Source organism: Marmota marmota, unplaced genomic scaffold, assembly GCF_001458135.2.
Source record: "Marmota marmota marmota unplaced genomic scaffold, marMar, whole genome shotgun sequence".
NCBI lineage: Eukaryota > Metazoa > Chordata > Mammalia > Rodentia > Sciuridae > Marmota > Marmota marmota.
Window position 1 is genome coordinate 35,177,063 of NW_026000093.1, and position 27,521 is coordinate 35,204,583.

The window sequence follows — 27,521 nt, forward strand, 5'->3', positions numbered from 1 at the left end:
CAGTTTTCAAAATGTATTTCTTCTTTTACTCCTGTGAATCTTTACAATGAGAGAGTTTATATGGAAGATGACTAGTAATTAAAGTCTGTAGTATAAACGGGTAAAGCTTGGGAGGGCGATTCAGCTTTTATCTTTCACTATTAATAAAGTTGTTTGCTTGGAGAGCATAAAATGGCACAGAAGGTAACAATTATTGTCCAAACATAAAATCGGAAAATACAAGTCATAAACTAAGGAAGCATTTATAAGGCCTACTTGATTCTTACTGAGTTATTGGGTCTTTGTTTTATACGTACTTTGTTTAGATCAGTACTTATTTTCATGGTTAAGTTAGATCACAGTGATTTGAGATTTTTTAGAAATAATTATAACTTAATTGTGAAAGTAAAATACTGATACGAAATGCAATATAGTAAATCTTTGATATTATAAAATAACTGACTTTGGCTAAATACAGATACTATTTAAATTATGTATTTGATGTTTGGTGAACTGTCTTCTCCACTCAATTATAAATTATATGAGATCATGGATCATGCCTTCATTTTTGGATTTCTGTTATACAGAAGTGATGTTGGTCAATAACAGATTCACAATAAACCCCTGGTGAATGAATAAATAGATGTCAATAAATGATTTACTCTGAAATTCTTGAGACACATTAACTATGATATATTTTAGAAAGTTTTACTGAATAAGAGAATTGAGGTTTTCCATGAAAGAATCATTTGGAAAAAATAAATTTCAAATAAGCAGGCCAGAGAAGCAGAAGAAATATACCTATGGGTTGGAGTAGTACCCCCTTTTTTTCTATGTTTTTTCATTATGATTCCCCATTCTTGGTGTGAAGGCATAAAACCTTTGTTTTATAATCCTGCAATTCCTTTGTTTATTTCTTAGTCTTTTCTATTCAAACTTGACCTTGGCTTTAAAGCCCTGCTGTGGGAAATGAGGTCATAGCAAAAATATAGAGTGAAACAGAAAGAGTTATATATGATGGTATTACATAATAAAGATAAGAGATAGTCTCTCATAGGACTGTTTGAAGAGTGGAGAGCAAAATAGTGGAAGGCTTGCAAAAGAATCATGACTTAGTATGGAATTTGTCCCTATTAGATTAAGATTTATCCACACAAATGAATCCCCAGATTTATTTATGAGTCAAGACAGCAGGAGGACAGTCCAGGAAGCCAACACATTCCTCAACTTTCATGCGTCCCTGTAGAGTGTGCAATGCTTGATAGCAGGAGAATACATTGTCAACTGGCATGCAGGGGCGTTGAGAACCTAAGAGAAGGGGAGCAACCACCAAGATTCCTGCAGCCATGAGCAGTTTGGAAGAGCAGCTGAGGTTTCCAGTGCTCTAAGAAGTAGCTATGTTGGTGGGTTTGAAAGTTTTCACAGTCCAGATGGAAGATGCAGCCAGATGACATTATAGCCAAGTCCAAGGACCAGAAGAGGTGGATAGAAAGATTCCCAGCAAAGACTAGAGGTCAAGGTATCCTCCACAATTTGAGGATACTATAAAAATTTAGCCTCTCCTCTGTAAATAAATAGTAAAGTGTTCCCAAAGAAAAGAAAGCCAAGGGAAGTGACCAACTTAAGCTTGTACCTCAACTGACTGTGATTAGTCAGAATTGACCTTATGTTAATCTATCTTTAGTTGGAATGGGGGCTTTAATTTAGGAGTTATTTACGGAAGTTACATTTGCACTTCTGAGTTCTGGGTGTGAAAGTATCTTACTCACTTCATGAGTTTTATGAACATCAAACAAGCTCTCTAAAAAATAGAGAAAATAAATTAATAATTATTCCAACAGGAGATCCATTTGTCATCACAGGGCAGTTTGTCGATGCCAGCAAATATATTTTTCTTATTTATTATTATTATTTAATATTTATTTTTTAGTTTTCAGCAGACACAACATCTTTGTTTGTATGTGGTGCTAAGGATTGAACCCGGACCGCACACATGCCAGGCGAGCGTGCTACCGCTTGAGCCACATCCCCAGGCTATCCTCCTAAATTCTTGTTAATAGAACCCTGAACACCTCAGATACCAGTCAGCAATATGCTTCAATGGTCACTGTGGCTTCCCAGATGACATAAAGGTTATCATAAATCAAACATTGCAATTTATTTTCTTTCAATAGTAATAAGAAATTAGAATATGATGAAATCATGACCATCATAACAAGAGACAAGGGTCTTGTGGAGTTTCTAAATCTTCTTGGTACTTAACCCAGATAGGAGAGGACATGTGCTCAGTTCCCCATCCAAGCACTGAATATTGTATGAGCATGTGTCTTATTCTGGGGGCTACTTTAACCATCACACCACCATNTTTTTCTTATTTATTACTGAGAACATGGTAACTGTCAGCTTTTCATATATTTTGTCTGTGTTTAATTTTTCTTTTTCTGTCTTGATTTCTCTCTCTGCCTCCCTCTTTCACACACAAGCGTGTGCACACATACACACATAACCACACAGTGCACATTCTAACAATATAGTCCATCTTATTTAACTGGTGAAGAAACTGAAGAGATTATATGAATTGATCAAACCCGAACAATAAATGACAGAGATCTACTTTCCTTTAGAGACTTTGTTCTTTTTATTTATTATTTGGCCTGGAAAAAGAAACAAACAAACAAACAAAACACCTATTTACCCAAACATAATCTTTTTTCCTTACTGCTGGCAAATGATTCTAAAACTTCTAGCATGAATCTGACAGTAAAGCATTAAATATAAAAGATCTTGGATTGATAAGGTAATCTATGAACATTAAACAAAATGATTTATTATAATTTTACTGAAGTCATGATATGGCATGAGAGATTACAACAGAAGTATCGAGTTTTTACCAATGTAAGAAGGCACTGCATTGTAAATTTTTTATGTTTAATGTTTTAAATTATAGTAATGTATCAAGATTCATGTTAGAAATATTAAAAATTCAGGGGCTAGGATTGTGGCTCAGCTGTAGAGCGCTCGCCTAGCACGGGCGGGACTGGGTTCAATCCTCAGCACCACATAAAAATTAAGGCGTGTTGTGTCCATCTTCACTTAAAAAATAAATATTTAAAAAAAAGAAATATTTAAAATTCAAAGATACAGCCATTTTTGTTGTCAAGATACTATAGCATACAGAATCAGAAACTTTAATAAGAAAAAATAATCACAGGAAGCAATGCCAAGAAACCCTTGAGTAGGTATAACTTGTGACAATGGTTTGTGGTGGTCACTATTACATTCCTATTCTAGATGTGACATTTATAGCCCTTATCTTCTTGTCATTAAATAATACTAAGTTAGTTTTGGGGTCTGCTAAATTTTTTGCTATCTTTAGTAAATGTTTAAAGTCTTTTTAAAAAAATACTATAAAAGAAATATGTCTTTTAAAGTCTTTACTTCTGAACTTTAACAAAAATATTTTTTCATCATTGTTAATATTTTTAAACACCTATAGATTTTACACTTCATACAGGATATTCACTATTGAGTTTTTCCACAATCAATTTACTGAATGAAAATGATCTTGGCTTTTAAACAAGCCTATCCAATTTCCTTTTAACTATGTAACTACCACATAAAAATTGATTGTTCTGCCGTGGCTTCTATCAACATTCCTTCTGCATTTCCAGTGGTATAAATGATATAAAAATCAATGCTCTAGTAACTAAGTTAATGGAAGTGTAAAAAGTACATTTGGTGTCAACATCTAAGTTCTACAAAGGGGAATGAACTGTGTATGTTCTTATACTTTTCATTTTAATAATCACAAATAAAAGCATAGTCCAATAAAGGTATGGATCTATATTTTAAATTGCCATAAAGTGGGTTGCACATAGCCCATTGCCCTAACTATAGTCAAGTTAATGTCTATTCCACTCAAAACAGATGATTTTCTCACAGTGTTTTTTAATAGTTTCTTGTTTTAGAAATTTTCCAAGTCCTCATAAGAATAGCTTACTTCAGTGGCTTATATTTTATTGGTCTCCACATATAATATTCTAATAACTCCAAAAGGTAGAAATATAAAAGATTCTTAACATTAGTAGGTAAATAAAAGGCAGCAGATGTACTATTAACATAATATATCAAATACAGGACAAGAACAAGTAATAGTCTTATAGGAGTACTCCTAAAAGTTTTAATTTGACTTAATGTCCAATTACATTTTATATTACAAAATAATGGAAACATTCTTTTTTGAAATTTTACAGTACCCAAGATCCACATTAAATCTTTATATGTTTTTAGTATCAGTTATATACATATATTAAATTTACAATGTAATTATTTCTTTAAAATTGGTATATTCTTTCAGTGGCAAAGGTTTTAAAAAAGGTCCTTAACTATGAAAAAGATTTCATCATATAAAAGAGACTGGAACACCTACATCCAGCTTTCATATCTCATACTAGTCACTTAAATGTGTCTGTTTATTAATTTAATTGTCAAAAATTATTGAAGCCCAACTATTCAGCAATAGAGCAAAGAAGAAAGTGTAACAAATTACTAAAGTAAGGCCATTGGATCACTTTATGAAGAGGGATGGTGTGGTTGTTGAGAGGTGTCAAATTTGCAAGAGCTATGTCAACAAATTAGAAAGCAATTGTTTTAGTGATGTGTAAAATTTTGTGAACAAAAGTAAGACTGAGCAGGATCAGTAATGGAGTCCTTTGGCATCGTTATATGATATTTTCCTAGGAGCTCCACGTGAGAGCAGGATGATTGATGATTCCCAGGAAAACTAAGATATCTATGAAGGGTAAGACTAGTGACCACTTAGTTGAAAAATTTAGCTCCAGTTTCAGGATGGGTATGGAGTCAGATAAAGACAGAATTCTTTTAACCTTCAGAGTATATAACTCTCTCTTTTGTTTTTTCTTGTATTAGTGGTTTAACTCAGGGATACTTGACTACTGAGCCACATCCCCAGCCCTATTTTGTATTTTGTTTAGAGACGGGGGTCTCACTGAGTTGCTTATCACCTCACTTTTGCTGAGGCTGGCTTTGAACTCACAATCCTCCTACCTGAGCCTCCTGAGCCAGTGGGATTACAGGAGTGTGCCACAGTGTCAGGCTCCATGATTATTCTTTATCCTTACTCCTACTCACCTCATTAAGTCCTATTTGAATATATATTCTAATAATTAAACATTTGTGTCCTAAATCTTTCCATCTCTATTTTGACTACCATAGTACAAAATACTATTATCTGTCACCATGATTGATATAATTATCCTTCTATAGATTATTTTGCTTATATTCGTCCTATTAGTCTATTTTTTTCTCAATTTAACTTATCAAATTATTGGATATTTTCATATGTATGTATATATGTATATCTCTACCACTATATTCTATCTAATATTGTCTATCCTCCATTCTCAGAATATAAAATCCTGAAACAGTAACTTCATCACTATATTTTGTAAATCTATCACAGGCATTAAAATACTATTGATGATGTCCATTACATATCCATTGCATACTTGAAAGAAGTAACTTGGCACCATTTTGAATGAACACATTTTCACTTTGATAGCAAATTTTGTTAATATGTCATGTTAATTGGTCATGGCTAGTATCTTATATCCAATAATTTATTTAATTTGATTTTTGTAAATACCTTAATGTTTGAATTAACTTAATATTCTTGAAATACTGCTCAATTTCTACTAAAGTGGTTCAACTTTGCAAACTTCTAAAACCTGAGTATGACTAGCAATTTATTTATATCTAATCCAATATAATTTAATACAACACAATCTATCTAGCTATTTCTTAGTACATGCAATTGTGACTATCTTCCAGAATAATAAAATTTAAATTTGGGTACCCTAGCTAAGAAAAGAAAAAAGGAAGGAAGAGAGGGATTAAAAACGGAAGGAATGGAATGCCAAGGCTATTCAGTAATTAGTGAATTCCTTGTCATTGAAGGACTGGTCTGAGTTGTATTTTTTCAGCTTAGGTATAGGTCGAGTATTTAGTTTTTAATTTTTGGGATATTTCATATTAGTTTTCATATTTTAGCTTAAATTTCATTTCTCTGTGCATGCAGAATATTTGTTTGAAAATAGTCTTAAAATTTCCACAGATTTTTTTTCTTTTAACATGTTTGGTTCAGTTCTTTTGAAAGTATATGTTGGAGAAAACACAGCATCAAATAGAAAACTCGTGTGTGTGTGTGTGTGTGTGTGTGTGTTCCAATAGCAATCAGATTAACTGTTAAATACTGTAGAAAAATATTTTATTATTCTGACTAATTCTTGTATAAATTAACTTCATGTAAAACTTTCAGATTTCTTGCTTTCAACTTGCCAGGATTTATTTATTTTTTCCTTTCCACTCAGGCTTTATGCTAATTAGTCATCTTTATGGAGACATTTGAATTTTTCAAAAATTTTCTTTACCTATAGGGAGTTTGATTTCTTATTAAATTAATTTGGAATTACTACATGCTGGATTTTATAACAAAATGAATGTGAAATTGTATATTTAAATTTGGTCATTTCTTATGGCAAATCTTGAAAAATAGATTTATTAAAATTACTGTCATTATTTATTAGCAAAGTGGTTAAAGACGCCTCTAAGAACATATAACTAAGACGAGGCAGAATTAAATTTGAACTTGGGATGTTCTGTGGCAGCCCTGGGGGAATACTAATCTTGAAGCAGGAATACACTCACATGCTGTGATCTTCAGTTTAACTTTGGGCCACAGAGCTCCTGTGGAGGGTGTTGACAAGCGGCCCACCAAGCTTTTGTGAGTCATGTGTTGCCAAAATTCCTCAGCCCTGATGAAGAGGAATCTGGAACTGACTCAAAATAATGTGGTAGGGAGCTTTAGTCATATAGACAATTTCCAGACTTGAGTTTTATAAAGCATAAAAACAAATAAATTTGATCCTTTATTTCCAGAAGTCTTTGCAAGTGAGGTGATACCACCCTGAAGCAGACTGCCTTGATATTACAGCTGTTACACATTGGGGATTAGTTTCCATGGGGAAAACATCAGATAATTTAATTGTCTGACCAAACAATTCATTTCATTGCAAAAGGAATGAGGCCCCATCTCTTTTCTTGCCATTCCCAGACAGCATGGTATGAGAATCAGCAGATTTCGTTAATATTTTGGATGCTGTTCTACAGAATATTTCATGTGCTTTTTTGAAACAATAGGACATTGCATTCTCCTTTCATATCCTGAACACCTATATCAGAAATCTAGGGCTTGACATTTTTTCCTCTTTCTATACTTAGGTAAGATATGAGATTTCTTTATTGTTTAACAACTATTTAGTGTGTAATAGTTGTGATTACATTTAACATTGAATCCACTGGTTTCAGAAAGGAGAAACATAACATTTAATATTATTATCACTATGCAAGAGGAGCGATGGGCCTCCTCTGGATGGAAGATCATAGGACTATGGGAAAAAACCTTTTGCAATGATATTGTGATATTTTTTTTTTTCTATATGAAGGCTTACATGAGTTGGTGTTATCATCTGATTGGAAGCTGTAAAGATGCAATGAATTTTGATAGGAGTGTTATGTTAGGTAAGGAGTGTCATGTTAGGTAAAGAACATCTTTGGCACTGTATACATAGGAAGAAAGTTGTATATCTCTGGCAATCCAATGGTAGAATGCACAACAATTGAACATCACAGTATCTACCATCTTTAGATGACAGCCCTCATCATGACTGAGTGGACCATGGATAAACAGTTTTTATTAAGTATCTTGACTCTCTTGAATGTATGTAGTTTAATTTGGGGATAGGATTGACCTAAGTAAGTTGATTCATAGATTGACCAATAAAACATGAAGTGGACCCTTGTGAAGGGATATGATGTATATTTTTTCTTAGCAATTCAAACTAGATAAAAAAAATAGCATGAATTAGGTAGTACTGAGAATAAAAAGGTGAAATTGTAGAGCAAATTCATGGGGTAAGAGCATAATGGCCATTGGTAAGCCAAAATCATGCAAGAACAGAAACAAATCCAGAAGGAAGTCATGAAGTTGAAAACATCTTTGCAGAATAAAAAACAAAGTACTAAAACAAAACAAACAAACAAAAAACTTCAGTCTGTTTCCAAGGCCCATGCAAATAGGAATATAGAAACTCTTATCAAAAAGGAAAAGCTGGCACTAGAGAGTGAAAATATGCATGGCTCTCACTGTCATATTTCATAGAGTTCCTTTAACCCTAAGTGGTGTTCCAGTTCCATTTCCTATGAGGCTAAGTGATATTTCATTAAGATTCTTTGTGTGAAGTAATGCTCCTTTTCTTAGTCAAGAGAACTGAATATGGGTAGTTTAATCAAAATTTACAATTTATTTCAAGATTATAACAAGAAAAAAATGCACCAGACAGAATAAAACAGGAATTATAATAAAGGTCAACATATTGCACAGGGGAGAAAGAGTGAATTCAACTTCTTTAAACAAAAGGCAGGTGAGTTTTAAGCTCTGGGGTGAGCTACTGAAAAAAATACGGGACTTTAGAAGGAAGGTCAATCCATGTAATTAAGCCATTTTTGTTTGCTGGTTCGTGCTTATTCAAGTTAGGGTTCTACCTCACAAATTGGAAGATAGGGACTTTCTCTTCTTTGATTGTATTTCAGAGCGATAACTCCCAGGTGCTTGAGAGACATTTCTGGGTTGTAAAACAGGAAAGAGTCTGGGACAAAATTTACATCTTAAGGGGCAGAGAAAGAATTTATAGTTGCAAGTGTTCTAAAGTAAATGCTCTAAGAAAAGGAGGGCTGAGATCTGTAGTCAGGAACAAGCCATCTAATCAAACTGATGATTAAGACCATCTTGGTTAATTATCTTAGTAACTCATAGAGCTAAAGGTTTGAAAACCAAGCTTCAGGAAGGCAGGAAACAGAGACTGCAGAGACCCTGGCAGCAAAATGCCTGTGTCTTCTTTCCAAACTGCCGTCATTAAAGTGTCACAGTTTCCTGTACACTGAAAATCACCAAGAACATCTTTGACCTAATTTAGGTAGGATACACATATATTCATTATGTTCATTCATTCATTCATTGAACAAATATTTACTGAGTAACTACAGTGAACCACACACCATTCTCAATGCTAGGGATTTATGCATCGATAAACACATAAACAAAATGTTTAAAATTATCTAACTCACAAAGCTCATATTCTAGAGATATGGCAAAAGATTACAGACCAAAATAAATACATGAAATGTATACTATATAGGGGGCATTAATTTACATGAAGGAAATTAATGCAAAGGGAAGGAAATATACTACTTCCTACCACAGTTAGATATACCCAGTGTATATTTCCCCAGCCACTCTGAGTCTACTTGATGGGTAATGATCAAATTTCAGGGAATCATAATGAGATCGAGAAATAATCAAATCGTTGGTTGCTCACGGTCTCTGACATCTGTTTCTATACAACACACTCTTGAGTTATTATGAGTGTTTTTATATACTTTGTAAATTAAATACCTACATTAGTTTAGGATGTCTAAGAACATATTAAAAATATTATGAAAGGCTATCTTACAACATTAATATTGGTTAACTTGGCTGGTAGCTTATGGGTAATATTTTGGTCTCTCTTTTTTCCATATTTTATAAATTTTCATCAATGGACATATTCACCATGATAATTGGAAAACATTTTAAACTTTAAAATTGTAACTTTTTATATAACTTTATCATATCATCATAATATTAATTTTTAGTAGTAGGTGCTTTAATTTTCTTTATTTTATTTAACTCTAAAAAATGAGAAGTCAGGGCTTCTGGGAAGTCAGGGCTAGAATATAAAAGACCTTGTTTGCACATTGAGGAGTTGACAATCAGAGGAAATTCTTATCATCCACAAATCCAAATGCTTATATAAACCTTATCCTTATATGCTTCAAACCATTAGATTGTGCAGTTTCAGATTATTTTCATATTTATTTTGCAAATTTTCTGGAGTAAAATTGCATTCATTTTAAAAATAGAAGAAAATAATTTTGAAATCCTGATCTCAAAGTTGATCAAACAATATACTTGATTTAGGGAAGCCATTGTAGTTCCATGAAGTTATGTTCTATAATTTTCACTTCCTTTAAGGCTTTTAATCTAACACTGTTCCTCTTTTAAAATAATATCAAAACAATTTCCAATAAGTAAATATTAAGTGCAAGGAAAGTAATTATATCAATATGATGGCCTCCACATCTGTTGAAAAAGGATGTGTTTTACTATTGCTACGTAAGGTCAAGTTTGAAAAATGATGGCATGCTGCCGTATACTTGCATATGTTTTTTTACTTGACTGGTTAGCTATTTACTCTTTGACTTGTTGATGGCTTTCCTAATTGGGTAGAAAAGGTGTAGTTACTCACCACAATATAAAATATTGAAAGGTGACAGAAAGAAGGCACTTTACTAGTCTCTTGGGAAAGAAAATTGCTTATCTGTAATTGTTTTGCTCTCTGAAGAAATATATCAGACTGACACTTCCACATGAATCTCCTGGTTATAGTGTGACCCACTATTTTAATGTCAACAGAAACAAACCCATGTAGAGTTTCTCTGGCTTTTGTATGCTCTAGTTAACCCGAGGGACCTTTAAGCTACAATTTGTACACGAAGATGGCAGCATGACACAGAGGAGGGTAGGGATTGATTTGTAAGTCGTGTCCTAGCATGCAGAGTGACAAACAGCGGACAGAAGCAGCAGAGACAGGGAAAGGAAAGTAAAAATAAAATATACACCCATCATCTTACCTAAAAGTGGACATGTAGTAGGACATTGATGAAATTAATGTTATAAAATTCTAAATACACTGGCACCCAGAGCCTGGATGAGGATCATAACTAGTTGTTCACTCATTCCATGACTATTTATTGCTTACTTATGATATGTCAGGCTCTGTATTATATAATGGAGATATACTAAGTGAACAAAATAGATGTGATCTCTGCATTTATACAGAATGCTCAACTACAAAAAGTAAATTGATATAATGTAAAAATATATAAGGAGTTAAGTAAGTGTAAGGTTTGGGGAGATTCAGAAAGAGGAAACACTATCAAGGAAGGCCAGAGAAACAATGAGAGGGATGAGCTGAATGCAGTTTTGTCTGCTGGAATATGGCAAGTGTTGAAACTAGAGTAGGGAGCTGGGCAGGTGGCACATTTTGTACATCATGGTAAACCAGAAATGACACCCAAGTAAATCCAAGCTCATTCTTCTTTCTAATATTACTCATCAAATGCCTGCAACATTACATGCTGTTTAAGATGCAAAGATAATAGAACTATTTTTAACCTCTGTATCTCTAATTTGGTAAGACAGAAAGCCAAACAAAAGAGTATTAGTACAGGGTGTAAGAGCTAGAAATGCTGAAGAAACACGAAGGAAATTGAGGAGGAGAGTCTAGTTTGAGAAAATGGTAAGAAGTGATTTTTGGTTTTTGGTTAAGAAGTGACCTTTTGGTTATAAAGGTCATGGAGAGCTGGTCAAGTGGCAATGGACAGGACATTTGACAGAGTGCGGATGGATGGCCAGTGGTTTAGATGCACGGGCACGAGCAACAAGGTATTCCCAATTGCACATGCAATGATTTGACAACAGCAGCGTTTTCCAAAGAGTGTTTCAGGAAAAAAATAAAAAACTGTGAATTGGAAGCACTTTATTTCCTTGTTGGAAAGTTGTAATCCTCATTAGCATAGTGTGGAATCTTAAACAAAAGTACAGTGATAAAAACTGTTTTAACTATTTATGCATCATTTTTTTATTGGTTGTTCAAAATATTACAAAGCTCTTGACATATCATATTTCATATATTAGATTCAAGTGGGTTATGAACTCCCATTTTTACCCCAAATACAGATTGCAGAATCACATCGGTTACACATCCACATTTTTACATAATGCCATATTAGTAACTGTTGTATTCTGCTACCTTTCCTATCCTGTACTATCCCCCCAAAATTATTTGACCACAGAATATTCTCCACTCTTCTTCTTTGGATTTACAAAACCTGCTAACAATCCATGAAACAATTTGAAATCGATAGAACCTAGAATGGATGGTGAAGAGAGTCAGAGGATGTGGACTCACAAAAGCTGTGATCTACCAGATTCATCATTTGGAGATAACTTCACTGAATGTTTCCTCCAGTGTGAAAGATCAATGGAGTGACACATTCAGCTTTACTCATCTCCTTTAAATATGTTTTCTTTAGGCTTTGCATCACTGCAGTCAAAAGACCTGACAAGAAAAATTTTGAGCAGGAAACGTTTATTTTAGCTCCTGGTTTCAGAGGTTTGAGTCCATGGTCAGTAGACTCCATAGCTCTGGATCTGAGGTGAGGCCAAATGACATGGTTTCAGGGCATGACAAAGGAAAGTACCTTCTTGCCTTATCTCACATATAGAGATTTTTGGGCAGACCTCATATCTAAGCCATAACCAAAAGGTCTGTGGGGAAAGACTTATCTGAATGGTAAACTTAAGAAGATTAAATGAGAATACGAAGACAACTGCATCATTCCTCCTCTTAAAGGTGCAACCAACTAGGGGTGTTTCTCCAGGTAGGAAAATTTACTCTAGTTCAACATCCCCTAGGGACCTGAGGGAGATTTTCCTATTCTGGATTTAACATTAAGAAAGCACATATACTCAAATTTTAATGATGCAGTGAATATTAGCATGGCCCCTGTGTGAGGATGACATGCAAATTCTTAGAGTGTTCCATATTTTTATTCTGAGCTCCAGCCACTTAGAGAAATTGGGGTAAAGTTTTATGGCCTAAAAGCTACTGAGGAAGCAGGTGGTGCTGAGGGAAACCCCTCTGGCCACTCTGAAAATAGAAGAGAAGTTTACATCCAGCTTTATTCAGGAAGGAGTTCAGTCCAAAAGCTGCCACTGTCTAAGGGATCCCTCTAGAGAAAAGTTCAAAGGAATTGGCTAATACCAGTTGGTTGAGGACCATGTCTGTGGAGCTTACATGGTGTCCAATGAGCAAAGTGAAGTTATAAAGACAAAGGAGGGAGATATTTCCAAGGACTCTCACTCCTATCTGGATAAGAAAGATAACCCCAGTTTCCAACTGGACAATAGCCGTCGCTGTGATTTTGATGGAATGAAAGGAAAGGTAGTCAGACAACAAAAAATAAATATTACCATCACCATGCCCAGTAACCTTTACTGCTAAACCTAATACATATTTTCTTAGTTTAAGTGGGCATTATGTATGCATGCTTGTGGATTCAGAATTTGTTCTTTAAAGTTCTACTTGGACATAGTTTAAATGTCCACCCACAGGAAGCAGGTGAATGCATTATGGTTCATCTGCATGACATTGTGTTTCATACCTGTAAACTGAGTGAGGAAGACCTTTATACTCTGATAATACCAACTGGCTGCCTTCTGAAATGAGGAGCCAGATGAAGAACTATGTATGGATTATGCCAAAGTTTTTCCAAGTATGTAGAGGAATAAAAATACAGGAACAGAATACATGCAAATTTTAGAAGAAAAGCTTCTAAAATAGTGGCTTTATTCTTGCAAATATAAATGTTTCACATAATTAGTAAACATTGTTGAATCAAATTAAATATTTTAAAAACACAAAAATTGAAAAGTGAAAAAATGAGCCAATATTCAGTTGGGACCTCTGTGAAAATGAAATATTCAAGTGAATTGAAAATATATAATTTTGATTTTATACTGTAGAGGCAAAACTATCTGTCAGTAAAGCTTAAATTTTGTTTACATTTAAATTTTGTTTACATTTTTGTTAATATTTAACAAAAAATAGAAAGCACATTTAACTACAAGAATAAACCATATCTCCAACATAGATTCATTAGTAATAAGAGAGACATCTTAGTTATCTATTCCTCATTTGCTTTTTTTCCCCTCAATATTTTTACGGTTTATACAAGGTAAGGAGGTTATGTTTATTGTGCTCTATGATATCCAGATATTAAGGAAGTTGGTATTTATCCTGTAAATAACTGAGAGCCACCAAACTATTTCAACAAGCAACTACCATAGCCAGATTTGCATTTGGCAGCTGGATTAGAAGCATAGAAGATAAATTAGAGGTGGAACTGAGCCTAAGAAACCAATCTACAAAGAAAGCAGCAGTCATCCAAGGAAGAATTGATAAGGTCTTGAGTTACACCAATGGCATAATTTACTGAAGAAGGGAATGGATATGGCATATATTTAGGAGGTTGAATCCACAGTACTAGGAAACTAATTAGATATATGATGTTAGAGAGGGGCAGTCTGGGGGTAACTCCCAAATTTCTGAAAGGAGTTCAATTGCATTTGATTTGATAGATATGAAAACCTCTATTTTTAGCATTCTGAGGTGTGTGGCTTGGGAATCTAAATGGAGAGGTCTAGTTGGTCATTGTATATATTTATTTAAAAACTAGAGACATTTATAGTCTAGAAATTCAGGCATGGTTGTTATCTATTAATTAGTGGTACTTTGCTCACTGGACAATAGTATCAATAAGGTTCTTTAGGAAGGTATCTGGAACAATTAACCTACTCCATATCAATACTGAACATTTATAATGTGCCCACTATGTGTAAGCATCACATGAAGCACTCTACACATATAATCCCATGTAATCCTCATGACTACTCTGTAAATTAAACACTATTACAATATTATTATCACTTTACAAGTGAAATTTGGAAAAAAATGAAAGAGAACTACGAATGGCATCCCAGAAAAACTGATATTTAAGCAGGCATTGAAAAATGTATCAACAATAAAGGAAAGATGAAGTGATTGAAGAGGAAAAAAAAATCTAAGACAGATCCTGGTGCTCAAATGAAGAAAGGACTTACTACCAAGTTCAAATGCCTCCTTTCTGGATAAGCATTAGATTTTCAATCAGGAATTAATTTTTTATGAATATTCCCATATATCTTGAATGCAGTTGATAAATTATCCAAATATATAGAGACATGTTTTTGTAGTTTGCTATTTAATTATCTTTCAAGGAATACATACTAAAATAATTTTGCTGTATGAGGGTCTTTGACAAATATAATTTTAATCAGAGATGGGCATTAAGTCTGCTATGGGAATAAAGAAAGAAAACCATGGTGTTCTCATTCCTTTTTTTTGTTTCTTCTATAAAAGGTCAAATTCAGCTGCATAGTGTACTGTAGCAATTATGATTCACAGAGTTAGTTCCCTGCTAGAAATCTACTCAGAAAAAGGTTTTGTTTGTTTGTTTGCTTTTAAAAGAGGAGAAATAATTTATTTTCTACATGCAGATACAGGAAGAGGAGATGTCCATGTCTTAGAAAATGATCAAAGTTACTTAACTTGAAAACAGATTGATTGTGAAAGAAACTAATATCACCCAAGAATTCTAAAGCAATGAACTAAGGGTCCTTTGATCAATTGCATAGGGACAGTTATTAAAAACTGAATCACAAGGCAAGCTTCTGCATATATGTGCAGATGAACATCAATTTTTAAAAAAATCCTTTCTAAATAACAATATTGCTGATTTATTAGCAATTGATTATGTTCCATTTGATTTCTGAGATTTAAACTTGATTAATAATATTATTTCTTTTATAATCAGCCTTGTATCATTGGTCTAGCTAACCAATTAATTTATGAATAAATTTTTGTGTGTGTTCCTTTAATCTGAAAATTACAAAAAATAATAACATAATAATATTAAAAAAGGCTCTTACACAATGGGCAACAGCCAGGAAGAACTTACTATAAATGATAGAATTGATGTCTACTTAAATTGCAGAATGCAGGTAAAAAGTAGTAGGGATAAAGTGACCACTTTAGTCAAAGTTAAGAGAGGTACACTGGTTACATGATGATTGTCCTATTTCTTGGAGTCATTAACACTTGACCATATGTGAAGACATGTTTAATAATTTTTGCATTCAGCAGAATGCTTTGGCTGGCATAATTTTTTTTAAAATGTTTTTACCTCTGCCCTTTCCTATCCCCTTTTTGAAGTGCCTATGCACAGGAAACTTTGCCTGGAGATTTCAATAGATTTCCAGGGCTCTTCTTCCTGCCAAAAAAGCTCAGGTGGGTAGAGGTGTCTCAAAATTCTGAGGCTTGGTTGTGAATTCAGAGTTTAAATAAGCTGTCTATTTTCATTCTGAGAACATTTGCCTGATTCCCCATTTATTGTGCAAAAGCAGTCTACATGATTTTTGAAATGCAAAAGAAGTTTGGTATGGGTAAATAGCTGTGATTTCTCTATTTGATATATCTCACAATGTTGTCAGATACCAAAAGGAGGTCATATATTCTCCTTGTCAGTAGCATGGGCTTTGGAGTCAGGTAGACTAATTCTGTATGCACTGTTTATTGCTCATATGACAATAAGCAAGTTACTATACTTCTAATTAAATTTTATCTTCAAAATTGGTCAATGATAATTATTTAATAGGTCTTCATAACTAATAGTTATTATGTACAAAATGCTTAGGAGAGTGTTGATCCACAAAAAACATTTGAATAAATGGTCTTCCTAGAATATTTCTAATTTCGCCTTAGAGTTGATCTTGCCTGAATCAAACTGCCTGGGGCAAAATCTAGACTCTTAATTTCTTAGCTATGACCTGCAGTGAGATATCTCTGTTACCTCTATTTCCTTGTTTGCAAAAAGAGATTCATAATAACATTCTCTCTGTAAATTCATGAACTTATATGAGTTAATACATTAAGCTTTTATAACAGCACCAGACACATAGTGAAACCTCAACAAATGTTTTTGGTGAAATGGATTGTATCAAAATTACCACCAGTGAGTGGCACTGTCAAAGATAAAGTAGAAAACTATAAAGAAAGCTTGATTTTCATCCAACAGAGTCTGTGCTCAACAGTGATCTTCACTTTCCTTTTCCTTCACTGCTTTTAAACTTTGTTTCTACATTTGTACTGTGCTTTAAAATTTGAATATCAACACAAATTAAATGATCTTATCAACATTAAGCAATAGACTCCCTTTAGGGGAGGGGGTGGTTGGGGTTTAAAATCCAGAAACAGATCTGTCTATGGTCTTACAGCAAAGTGACAAATGATCTGGTAAACTATTTAGCAACTTTATACCCTGAGTCTTGTGCTTAGCTTAATCAGTTCATAGGGCTATATAAAGAACGTGAGCATGCTATCAATCCAAGGGTTTATATACAGTAGGAAAGAGTAAACATGAGCAAAACAGAGCCATTCCTTAGCAAGGACTTTTCATTGTTATGCAAGTTCCATTATGCAGAATATAACACATCTCATTTTCTAAGCAATTTAATAGCCTGCCAGTTATTATTTCATAGGATCAAGCTATAAATCTGCACACGTTTTGAAGGTTTGTAGTGTCTATTACTTATTTCAGTTGTGTTTTATTTATTTTTTTAGTTTCTAGTAATCTTTTTTTTGTTTATAGTTGAGCTGATAAAAGTTTAGTTTTTATAGTAATATCTGAATATATCATTTTACTTGTCTCCTTTTAATGGATGCTCATTTGCATTAGATTATAAATGGTTAGTACTGATTTTCAAATCAGTATACAATAAGATTCCATTAGTGTCTGCCATAATTCTTGCTAGTGGATAATTTGTTACTGACTTTTCTTGAATTATATGAAGCAGAGAAACACCATTTCACTTCAGTTGGGGACCTGTATCCAAAAGAAAATAAACAACAAAAACCAAAAAACCTCTTGTAGATTTCCTAGGAATTTTTATAACTTATGGAAAAAGTAGAGCTGACTCAGACATTCTTCTAGCTCTTATGGGAAGTAGAATGAAAATGGTAAAGTTATAATTAGCAAAATACAATGTGGTGCAATGTAGGCAGAGCTTGTGGCTATGGCTCTTGTCTTAGGAGGCTCTGCAGGGCTGGAGTGGAATGGGAGATAAGGGTGCTGTCACATCTTTTACCTTGGAGGCATGACAAATCTATCTCCCACCTTCATCTACCATAGTTTGGCCACAGAGGTGGAAGTTGCTCTTCTGGATTTAGTTTCTGAAATCATCTGAATAGCACCTCTGCATCCAACCTGATCTACCTCTCAAAGACTTGATGGCTATGCCAGGGACACCAATTCTCGCTCTGCATTTCTACTTCTCAAATTACTTTTATACTTACTCCTGGCTTCTTCTGATCAAAACACTGCACCAAACATGCTAATTAAAATGACTGCTATAATAGCATTTATTATTAAAAGTGAGTATTTATATTTTGAATATTTTGGTACACAGCTCCATACATACATACATACCTACACAAACTACAGCAATAACTGAACCCTTGTCCCTGCCTTTGAATGAAGCCAAGTGATGTGGCTCTCCAGTTAGATGAAGACCACATATCTGATGTTTAAGCCCAGAAAATATGCCATTCCTATCTATATATGTACACAGATATGCTTCTCTGTGTGTGAAAAATCAACTATAATTTTTATTAGTGTATGAAGAAAGATTAAATATAATCTTTAATTTTAATTATATATAATTTTGAAGTATTTTTCTATCTTAATTTTTATTGATATAGCATTATAAAATCCATTTCTAATGCAGTTCTAAGTACAAACACTTATGTATTTTAATTTTGTGCAAAATTAAATTTGTATTTTTCTGAAATACAAAATATGTGAAAATACTGTCTTAGTTTTAGGTTACAGAAGTATGAGAAAAACAGATTTTATCAGCTTTTACAATATTTTTCTTTAAATGTAGTTTTTAATATCAACTTATCATAACACTACCTGAAAACAAAATACTGAAGAATATAAATCAATGTAATGAAATTCTTTATAACTTCATTTGTAGCAGTGGGACATTCGACATAAAGGTCAAAATTGATCAGACCCTTGAATTATCAATACATTCTTCTAGAAAAATGTTGCCAACAGTTAAAAATAACATTTTAAAATTATCGAGATTATTATGCTCTGGTCAACAGTCCTTAAAGAGTTCCTTTAGAAGTCAGAATATAATCTATAACAAAATCTGTGCATGGTAAAATCAATAAGGCACAGAGTCTTGATCAAATAAGAGGGGAAATATTCTTAACTATGTGGAATTCCATTTATACATTTTAAAAACATAATCTTATAATCAGGCACACTGTATTATGGCAATTACAAACTCCAGGGCATGCAACATTGGCCATCAGTGTTTGATACCTAGCAATGCAAAGTGTAAGTGGTTATTTAATACCCTTCATTGCAATAGAATGTATTTCCTGTGGCTTAAAATCCCTGTAACAAAGAGAATACAGGGGTGACATCATCATCATCATCATTATTCTTATTTGAAATTTTATTTCTCTTGTGTGACAGACTGAAGAAGAAAGATTTGAACTGGCAGAGCCTCTACTTCACAGGATATTAAGAACCAGTGTTTTAGTCAGCTTTTTTCGTTGCTGTGACTAAAAGATCCTAACCAGAACAATTGTAGGGGAGGAAAAGTTTTATCTGTCGGCTCACAGTTTTAGAGGTTTCAGTCCATAGACAGCCAGCTCTATGCCCTGTGGTTCCAGGTGAAGTTGGACATCATGGTGGAAGAGTGTGGTAGAGAGAGCAAGATGATCAAGAAGCAGTGTGGTAGAGTGTGGTAGAGAGAGCAAGATGATCAAGAAGCAGTGTGGTAGAGTGTGGTAGAGAGAGCAAGATGATCAAGAAGCAGAGAGAGAGCTCTCCACTTGCCAGATACAAATCTACTTCTTCTAGTTACACCCCCCACCTGCCTCCAGTTATAACCCAGTGCCATCAGGCATTAATTCATTGATTAGTTTAAGACTCTCATAGCCCAATCATTTATACTTTGAACCTCTTTCATTGTCTCACATGTTGAACTTTGGGGGAATACCTCACACACCCCAACTATAACAACCGGCTCTGCTTCTATTATGTTTCTCTGCCTTTTCTTGAGGTATTAGTCCTGAATTAGTGGTGAAAGATAGGTTACCTCCACACATTTTGTTTTCTTCAAGGAAAAGAGAAAGAGTAGAAGTTCAGGAGGAAAGCAATTTACTGTTATATGAATATAACATGGAAATTACTGACATCCCCTTCATTCAGAATGCTTTGGCAAGAACTGTCATTGACAAACCCATTTGCAAGAGAGGCAACTATTACACAACTAACATTTGCAGAAGATCCTTCTACTAAAACTTTAAAGAGAAGACTGATATTGGAAGATTGGCCCATCTCTCCTACCTTCTTCCTTAATGAGGATGCAAAATTGAAAAATTAAAAGAGATGAACACAACCATAAAGCATACAGCATCTGTTAAGGAGACCCAGAGATTTACAGACGAAAAAATATTAAACAAAAGAGTAACTGAGAGCACATAGTAACAGTCTAGAATTTAAAAAATAAGAAAAATAGAAAATTTCAACTTGTTGGAATTGTTAAATTTGATGAGATATCTTTTGGGTTTGACTGAAGAATTTCCCAGAGATTCTAAATCAATTTCTATATACTCAGTGTAACTTATTCAGACAATGCATTTTGTCAGATATGCCTTACCAAGTCACTCACCGATATAAGTACATCTCCACTTTTAAGTATAGAAGAGAATAAAGAATATCACATTCTTAAACACCATACAAATCACTTTTAAAATTCATGATATTGTAAAACTGCTGAACACAAGATTCAGAAGCAAAAATGTGATGATAGTAGCATTCTATTAGGTCACCAAACAATTTCAGTCTTATTGTGCTTTGGTGTAGCAGGGTTGCTCTGTACATAGGGGTCTCTGGGAAGCCAGAGGGGCTGAGAGTGTTCAAAAATTTTGTAAGATCTTTCTAAAACACAATATTTTTTTGAGGGGGGGCATTCAATCACTGAGCCACATCCCCAGGCCTATTTTGTATTTTTTAATTTAGAGGCAGGGTCTCACTGTATTGCTTAGAGCCTTGTTAAATTCCTGACACTGGCTCTGATGCTGGCTCTAAACTTGCGATCCTCCTTTCTCAGCCTCATGAGCCACTGGGATTACAGGTACCTACTACTGTGCCTGGTTAAACACAGTTTTTGACCCTTATTTTCACCCATATCTTCTTTTGCATGATTTGGAAATTTTAAATTAAGAACAAAGTCAATAAGCATAGACAAACTTAGGATAAATCTGAGCAATGATTAATATTCAGATTTATTTTAAAACAGAAAAATGTTAAGAATAGGTTATAAATTGCTGGTAATAATACATCAAAATATAAAATTAGAGTTTTGTGATAGTAAAATTGTATTAAATTACCACAAGGTTTGTTTTCCTGCTGTTCCCATTATTTTTGATAGTAGAATATTAGTGCTTTATAGATCTGTTTAATAGTGGAGAAAATGTAATTGGCATAAAAATTGTGTTTTCTTAATTTTAAGGCTTCTATTTTAACTGTGTGGCAACTAGTAGTTATGAGACACATTCAGTTTGTGTTCCTTAATTGATTGATCATGGTATCTTAAAGTTTTAAAATCTGATACTGTAGGAAAATGGTATGTACTATGAAAATAATAGTTTTCTAATATATTAAGAAGAAGAATGATTTGAGGACAAGTTGAACAATAGGAGGTTTGCATTTGGATGGCAGGTGCCTGGTCGGTGTGGTCAAGTGCATAGAGAGGTCACCCACCCAATGTAGTAACAACAGGCATTAAAGTAAAATTTATTTAACTTAAGCAAATTGATAGGAAGCTTGAAAACACTTGGGGTGGGATTTATTGGCAAATGAAAATAGCTAAAGAAAAAAGTGAAATAATTAATACAACAATTATTTATTAAGCACTTTCTAAATACAAGACACTATTAATAGTATAGAACATATGTCTTCATTTTGTTTATAATCTAATGAGGGTTAAGCTGACAGTAAAATAGAAGAAAATACACAATGAATTGGAAGATGGTATATGTTACAGAGAAAAATTCATTAGGAGTCTTTGTAGGATCAGGGGTGTATAATTCAGTTATATTTCAAAATATGCCAAAAAAAGGTCTTACTGAGAAGCTGACATTTGAGCAGATGTGCAAAAGAAGTGAGAGGGCATGCAATGCAAATATATGGAGAAAGAACTTTTGAAGCAGAGAAAATAGACAATGTAAAACCCTAAGGTGGGAGTTTGCTTGGTGTGTTTGAGAGACGGCAGGAAGTCTGATAGGAGTGGATAAAGAAAAGCTTCAAATGTGGTCAGAGATATAGTTTGGCCCATTGAATCAAGACACAAATCTGATTGAGATCTTCCTATAGTGCGAGCAAGGATGTTACCAGAAGGAATATTTAGGAAACTACTATATTCATCTGGATGGAAGTTGAGTATTTGACCAAGCTTATAATAGTGGAGGGATGAGAAATTCTCAGATTTTCTTGTCTCTGCCTTAAAAATGTATATATTCAGAACATACATGTTTTTCTCAGAATTTAAGGGCAGAGATTCTCCTTGATGGCAATACATAGTTAGAATCAAGGCCTTGAATATTTCTTCTACAGAATTAAAAATTGAATCCCTGGATAATTAGTTTTCATAAGACAGAATGATTTAAAGACTTCAATAGAATAATTGAGTTAAAATATGTAGGAAACATTGAAAAATAATTGTATCACATTGGGGTTAATTGGGAAATAAGACATTCATAAAATATTGAGTTGCTTTGGAAACTACTGTCTTAAAACAGGCATTTCTATGAGGATTATTAAAATGTGATTATGGCTTTGAAGAGAAATAATTATTTTGAAAACATTATGTTAAAAGGGCTGTATTTAAATGTTTGCTCTTTTAGAGAGTGGTTAAAATGTAGTGCTACTCAGTACAAAGAAAAAAAAAACATGCTAAAATACTCCCAAAGAAATTAGAGTTAATATAAAGGATTTGTTTTGTGTGTGATGAGTTTATAAGACATGGAAGCCAAACATTCTATGAAAGGATTCAAAGAGACAAGTAAGAAAAGAAACCTTAGAACTGTCACGGTTTTAGTCAGCTTTTTCACTGCTGTGACCTAAAGGATCTGACCAGAACAACCACAGAGGAGGAAAAGTTTATTTGAGGGTTCACAGTTTCAGAGGTCTTAGTCCATAGAAGTCTCCATTTCTCTGGGGTTGAGGTGAGGCTGAATATCATGGTGGAAGGAGGTGGTGGAGGAAAGCAGCTCATATCATGGTGACCAAGAGGGAGAGAGGGAGAGATGAAGAGAGGGAGGTGGGGGGGGAGAGACACACAAACACAAAATATGTACCCCATAGCAATACCCAAATTCCCACCTCTTCCAGACACACTCTACCAGTTCAATTAATCCCATCAGGGATTAATTCACTGATTGGGTTAAGACTCTTATAACCCAGTCATTTTTCCTCTGAACCTTCATGTACTGTCTCATGTGAGTTTTGGTGGACACCTCACATCCAAACCACAACAGTCCCTAACCTGAAAATAGAGGCCAAAGTATGCATGAGACTGCCCAGGAAATGCATGTAAGAAACACATGCACCACAGGGTACAGCACTGCCTCTGTAGGAATACCTCTTCTAATACTCCTCTGAGCTTTTGATTCCTCCACTTTGCTTTATTTATCTATATTCTTCTATTCACTCATGCCCTCTTCTCCGCCAGCCCAGAACCCGATCAACTAACATGCTTCTTTATTTCCTTGATAATTTCTTATAATTTTTATATTCCTATTATCATTTTAACAAGTCATTTTTAAGGAGGATGATTAATATAGCTATATTTGTATGCTGAATCAAAAGCATTGACTATTTAATATATATACATTTTAATTGATAAGATAGTAATTGTACATTCTTAAGGGGATACAGTATGACACTTCAATACATGAATACGATGTGTAATGATCAGATCAGGGAAATCAGCCTATCACTTCAGACATATATTATTTCACACCCAAATTTACTCTAGTAGCTATTAAATATTCAATTGATTGTTTTGAACCCAAGTTAATCAATTGTGCTATAGAATAGTAGAGGTTATTTCTATCCAACTACATCCCTGTGTTTGTTAACCATTCTCTCTCCATGCCTACCTGCCCCACACCCTTCCAAGGCTCTGTTTAAATTCCATTTATTTATTCTATTCTAATCTCTGTTTCTTTGCAATCAAGTTTTTAGCTTCCTAGTCTGAGAACATGTGGTATTGACTTTCTGTACTTGTGTTATTTCATTTACCATGTCATTCAGTTCTATCTATGTTGCTGCAAGTGACAGAATTTTCACTTTTGATATATGCATTTTACTTTTTAAATTATCATTTTAATTGTACAAATCAATAGGGTAAAGTGTGATAATTTGAATCAAGTATATAATATGTACTGAAAATTAGGGTAATTAATGTTCCCATCTCCTTATCATTACTTTGTATTGGAGTCTCAGAGCTCCTCTGCTCTAGTTGTTACATAATACACAATAGGCTTATGGTGACCTACAGTTCCCCCCTCTGCACTGTTATGTAGTACACTAGAAATCATTACTTCTAAATGGTTTAGGTACCCATTATTAAACCTCCCACTATCCCCTTTCTCTTCCTCTCTTCCTGGCCTGTAGTAATCACTATTTTACATTCTGATTAACTTTTGAATACAAACATATGAGCGAGAACATAACACATTTGTCTTTCTGCATCTGACTTACTTCACTTAACATAACATCCTCTAGTATCTTCTATTTTGCTGCAAATGATAGAACATTGTTAATTTTAAAGTGGTTGAATAATACTCCAAAGTGAATTCATTTAATATTTTCTTTATTCATTCATCTGTTGACGAGTGTCTAAGCTGAATCTATGTGTTAGTTATTGTGAATAGTGAAGCCAAACAGGGACATGCCCATGTCTCTTTAATATATCATTTCCTTTTGGATATATGCCCAGGAATGGGATATCTGGATGTTGTGGTAGGTCTATTTGTAGCTTCTTGGGAAGCCTCCAAACTGTTCTTCATAATGGTTGCACTTATTTACATTCCCCAAAAAATGCATGAGTGCTCCATTTTCTCTACACTCTTACCAGCAGTTACTTTTTTTTTTTTTTATATATATATAATGGCTCTAACTGAAGTTACATAATGTCATTCCATTATGATTTTTTGTTCACCTTTTCCTGTTTATTAATGACATTGAATATTTTTTCATACCATTGTTGGCCATTTAAATTTATTCTTTTGAAGGGGTGGGGTATCTATTCATATTCTTTGTCAATTTTAATTGGATTACTTGTGATTTTTGTTATCGAGGTTTTTTAAAAAATTCTTCATATATATATTTTGAATATTAATCCCTCATCAGATGAATAGTTTGAAAAACATTTTTCCCCATTCTGAAGGTTATCTCTTCACTTTCTTGACTGTTTTCTTTGCCATGCCAAGGTTTCTTAATTTGATATAATCCAATTTGATCATTTTTGCTTTTGGAGTCTATGTAAAATAATAATAGGCATTGTCTATTCCAATGTCTTTTACTATTATGATTATGCTTTTCCTAGTAGTTTTGTAGTTTCAGTTTCAACATTTAGATCCTTAATCCACATTGAGTTTATTTTTGTATAAAGTGAGAAATAAGGGTTAATTTTCAGTCTTCTACTTGAAATATAGAAATAATTTCCCCAGCACTATTTATTGAGGATTCTGTTCTTTTTCCAATGTTTTAGGTGTCTTTATTAAGAAACAGCTAGCTGTAAAGGCATGACTTTGGGCACTCTCCTCTGTTCCATTGATCTATGTGTCCGTTTTTATGGTAGTATTATATAGCTTTTGCTATAGCTTTTTAGTATATTTTGAAGTAAGTTAATGTTAGATCTTCATTTTTTTCCCTCAAATTGCTTTGGCTTCAGGGTTTTGTGTGATTCTATAAGAATTTTAGGATTGTATTTTCTAGTTTAATGAAAGACATTTTTGATAGTTTGATTTTAGTTAAAGAACTTGGTATAATATGGATATTTTAGCATTAATAATGTGTCTAATCCATGGACATGAGAGGTCTTTCCATTTTTTCATGTCCTCTTCAATTTCTTTCATCAGAGTTTTGTAATTTCTGTTGTGGAGGTCTTTTACTTTATTGGCTAAATTTAATCACAGATATTTTATTTATTTGTTGTTTGTAGCCATTGTGAGTGGAATTACTTTCATGATTTCTTCCTTGACAATATTGTTATTGATGTATAAAAATGCTACTGGTTTTTGTATGTTGATTTTGTGTCCTGCCTCTTTACTGAATTTGTTTATCAGTTTTAGTAGTCCTTTAGTGGATTCTTAAGGGTTTTCTATGTATATATAGAATCACACCCTCTCTAAACAGGGGTATTTGACCTCTTTCTTTCCTATTTGGATGACGTTGTTTTTTCTCTTATCCTATCGCTTTGGCTAAGACTTCCAACACTTAGATTAGTGAAAGTTCTCTGTTATTCAGCTTTTTGTCACTGTGACAAATACTTGAGAAAAACATCTTAGAGAAGGAAAGACCTATTTTGTCTCATAGATTCTAAGGTTTCAGTCTATGGTCAGCTGGCTGCAAGAAAAAGACATCATGGTGAAAGAACATGGCAAAGAAAAGCTGCTCAGGTCGTGGCAGCTAGGAAGCTCAGAGAGAGAGGAAGGGCCTGGAGACAAGATGTAGTCTTCAAGGATATGCCCCCAAGACCCACTTCCTTCTACTAGGTCATATGTCCTATACTTTCAACTATGAATCCCTTAATGGATTAATCCACTGATGAGGTCAGAGCCATCATGATACAATCACTTCCCAAGAGCCCCAGCTCTGAACATTGATGTATATAAGGAGACATGTGTTTTTTAGAGGGCACTTCATTTCTAAATTATAACAGTGCATATCTTTGCTGTATTCTTGCCCTTAGAGGAAATGATCTCATCTTTTCCAAATTCAGTGTGATATAGGCTGTGGGTTTGTCATGTGTAGTCATTATTGTGTTGCTGCTAAATTACTTTTATGCCTGATTTTTTGAGGTTTAAAATATTTAATCATAAAATAGTTTTAAATTTTATTCTATTTTTAAAATTTATTTGGTTCTTGGAACTGAACCCAAAGGCACCTTACCACTGAGATAAGACTCCAGTCCTTTTTCATTTTTTATTTTGAGACAGGGTCTCACTAAGTTGCTTAGGGCTCCAGTGAGTTGCTGAAGCTGGCCTTAAACTTGTAGTCCTCCTACATCAGGAGGGATTTCAGGCATGCACTGCTGTTGAATTTTATTGAATGCAATTTGTGCATTTACTGAGATGACCTTATGATTCTCATACTTATTTCTGTTGATATATTAAAATTTTTAATTCGTGTATATTGAATGATTCTTTCATTCCTGAAATCCCATGTGATCATGGGATATAGTCATTTATATATGCTATTGGATTCAATTTACTGGTTTTTGGTGAGAATTGTTTCATTTATACTCATGAGAGTTATTGGTCTTGATCTGTGATGGCTTTCTCCCTCCCTCCCTAAACACCCACCACTCACACCCTCTCTCTCTCTCTCTC

General features: G+C 33.8%; 1 protein-coding gene and 1 non-coding gene across 2 annotated transcripts in view; both read left to right on the forward strand.

Moving 5' to 3' along the window:
• Positions 1 to 27,521, forward strand: part of Cnbd1 (cyclic nucleotide binding domain containing 1) — a 327,970-nt gene that overhangs the window by 175,081 nt on the left and 125,368 nt on the right. The gene's annotated exons all lie outside the window — the stretch shown is intronic.
• On the forward strand, positions 12,662 to 12,770 carry LOC125610604. The gene has a single exon (XR_007340609.1). It is a non-coding gene; the product is annotated as a U6 spliceosomal RNA (small nuclear RNA).